Raw genomic sequence first — 3,530 nt, forward strand, 5'->3', positions numbered from 1 at the left:
ACGGCCACCTTTAAGATTTTATGATGTGCCTTGCTGTAATTTCTTTCATTTCTTATGGCTGGAGTTTGTTGATCTTGGATCAGTCATCCACAATATAACAACTCACTGCTGCTGAGTCCGAACCAACTCATCGCTGACCCTCCATCAGGTATTGACTGAGGCTGTCAATTGCACAGGACAGAAATGTCCATCTTTCTTCTGCTGACCACCTGGTAGATTGAAATTGTCAGACAGACTTTCTTTTGGTGAGCAATGCAGCTCTCTTCTGAATAAGTCAACAGAGCTCCTGTAGGCATAACTTTTTGTTGTTGCTGTTAGGTGTCACTGAGCTGACTACAACTCATAGCAGCCCTATGAACAGTAGATCTTAACCCAAACGTATCCTGTGCCATCCTCACAATCTCTGACATTTTCCAGTCTTTTGTTACAGTCACTGTGTCAATCCATCTTGTTGAGGATTTTACTCTTTTTCTCTGATTCTCTACCTTGCCCAGAATAATGTCTTTTTCCAAGGACTGGGCCCTCCAAGTTTCACTATTTTTGCCTTTAAGGAGCACCCTGGTGGCACTTCCTCTAAGACAGACTATTCCTTTGTTCTTTTGTCAGTTCATGGGATATTCAATACTCTTTTCCAACACTTTAATTCAAAGGCATCAATAATTCTTCTGTCATCCTTATTCAATGTACAAATTTCAGATACATAGGAAGCAACAAAAAAGCATCATAGCTTGCATCAGGTGCACCTTAGTCTTCAAATTGACAAAGCCTTTAAGACTTTGGTAAGGTACTTTATAGCAGGATTTTCTCAATGCAGTGTGCCTTTTGATTTCTTGATTGTTATTTCTATGGATTTTTATTGTGGATCCAGTAAAATGAAATTTTTGACAACTGTAAATTTCTATAGAAGCAATCTGCAACAGCTTCTTCCTGTGGAGAAACTTTTTAGTTCAAAACTGTTGACCTTACTATTAGCAGCAGTGTATATAACCATCTGTACCACCAGAGCTCCTCTCTGCTTTGGAGACTCATTTATTAAGGACCAAAGCCTCTTCTAAAGCCAGCTCAAACTTCTAGCAGATCTCTATGTACTTTTCTAGCCATTCTTGTATGATCTTCAGCAGCATTTTGCTTGCATGTGATATTACTGATATTGTTTGATAACTTCTACATTCTGTTTATCACCTTTCCTGGGAATGGAAAAAAATATAGATCTCTTCCAGTCAGATGGCCAGTCAGCTATCTTCCAAACTTTTTGGCATAAACTGGTGAACACATCCAGGCTGCATATGTCATTTGAAACATGTCAATTGGTATCCTTTCGATTTCTGGGCCTTATTTTTTGCCAATGCCTTCAGAGTAGCTTGAACTTGTTCATTACCAATTGCTCTTGATTACATGGTACTTCATTAAATATTTCAGTGTCATCCAGTTCTTTCTGGTACAATGATTCCCTCCATCTTCTTTTGATGTTTTCTGTGTCATTCATGGTTTTCCCCCTCAGGATAGTATCTCTCAGACAATTTGAGGCTTGAATTTGATTTTCAATTTTTTCTTTTAGAGAAATGCAAAGCAAATTCCTCCTTGTTTTAATTCTCCAATTCTAGGTCCCTGCACATTCTGTTAGAATGCTTTCTCTCCTCAAGCTGTCTTTTAAAATCTTCTGTTCAGCTCTTTTATTTCAAAATTTCTTTTGGCTTCTCAACATTCTACTGCAATTTTCAGGGTCTCTTTTGACATTCATTTTGTTTTTTTCTTTCTCCTGTCTTTTAGTGATCTTCTGTTTCTTTAATGGATAATACCCTTGATGTCATCCCACAATTCATCTGGTCTTAAATCATTGGTGTTCAATACTTCAACCTATTCTTAATTTTTTTTTCTAATTCAGGCAGAATATTTTGGTTCTTGTGGACTTATTTTCATTTTCTTCAACCTCAATTTGAACTTTACATAAATTCCACAGTCAGCACCTGGCCTGGTTTTGACAGCTGAAATTAAGCTTCTCCAATGATTCCTTCCATAGACATACTCAGTATGATTCCTACGCAATCCATCAGATGAGGTCCATGTATAAAGTCACCATTTGTGTTTTTTTTAAAACCAGGTATTTTCAATGATTAAATTATTGAATATACAAAATTCAATCATTCTACTTCAGCCCTGTTTCTGTTACCAAGACCATACTTTCCAACGACTATTACTTCTTCATTGCTTCCAACTCTTGCATTCCATTTACCAGATGTCATCAATGCATTTTGACTGCATGTCTGGTCCATTTCAGACTGGAAAATCTGGTAAAAATATTCAATTTCCTCCTTTTGGCTTTAGCTGTTGGTGCATATATTTTAATAACAGTCATATTAACAGGTATTCCTTGTATGCATATGGATAACAGTCTATTACTCACAACATTGTACTTTAGGATAGAACTAGAAATTGTCCTTTTAACTATGAATGCAATACCATTCTTCCTGGTTTTCATTCCCAAAATAGTATACTAAGTGACTGCGATTCAGAGTGGCCAAAGCCAATCTATCTCGTCTCACTAAGCCCACAATGTCGATGATCAAGTGTTCCATTTCATTCTTCACAGCTTTTCCAATATTCATACCTCATGGATTTAGAAGAGATGTGGTACCAGAGAGATATCACTGTAGAGGTCAGATGGATCCTGGTTAAAGAAAAGAATACCAGAAGAATATCTATTTGTTCTTTATTGACAATGTAAAGGCATGTGATTATGTAGATCATGACAAATTATGGCTAATTCTGAGATGAATGTGAATCCCAGAACACTTAACTATGCTCATGAAAAACCTATACCTAGATGGAGAGGCTACTGTGTGCACATAGCAAGGAAACACTACATGATTTAAAATAAAGAAAGGTGTGTGTCAGGGACTTGAAGCACTTGCTGCATTAGATCAAACACTTCAACCTTCAATATAGATTGCATTTCAATGTCAAGAAAACAAAAATTCTCACCACTGGACTGATAGGCAACAGCATGATAGATGGAAAAAAGATTAAAACTGTCAAAGACTTCACCTTACTTGGATTTACAATCAATACACTTGGTACAAGCAATCACAGATTAGGAGGCATATTGCACTAGGAAAGACTGCAGTCAGGGACCTCTCCAAATTATTAATAAATAGCGATGTTAGTTTAAGGACTAAGATAAGTCTGATTAACAGTTTGGCATTTCCTCAGAAAGCTGAACACAGAAATTCCATATGACCCAGCTATTCTACTGTTTGGAATATACCCCAAGAAAATTAGAACTGAGGCACAAATGAAGACATTGTACACCAATGTTCACAGCAGCATTATTCACCATCACAAGAACATGGAAACAGCCCAAATGTCCAACCACAATCAAATTGAGTGAGAAATTATGGTACAGTCATACAATAGAATACTACACAGCATGCAGGAACAATGATTTTGTAAATCACTACCTAACTTGTGAAGGACTAGAGAGTATTAGGCTAAATGAACTAACTCCATCTCTGAGGACAAATACGGTTTAA

This window comes from Elephantulus edwardii, unplaced genomic scaffold (assembly GCF_000299155.1).
Source record: "Elephantulus edwardii isolate Elephantulus edwardi_28Jun2011 unplaced genomic scaffold, EleEdw1.0 scaffold00042, whole genome shotgun sequence".
Classification (NCBI taxonomy): Eukaryota; Metazoa; Chordata; class Mammalia; order Macroscelidea; family Macroscelididae; genus Elephantulus; species Elephantulus edwardii.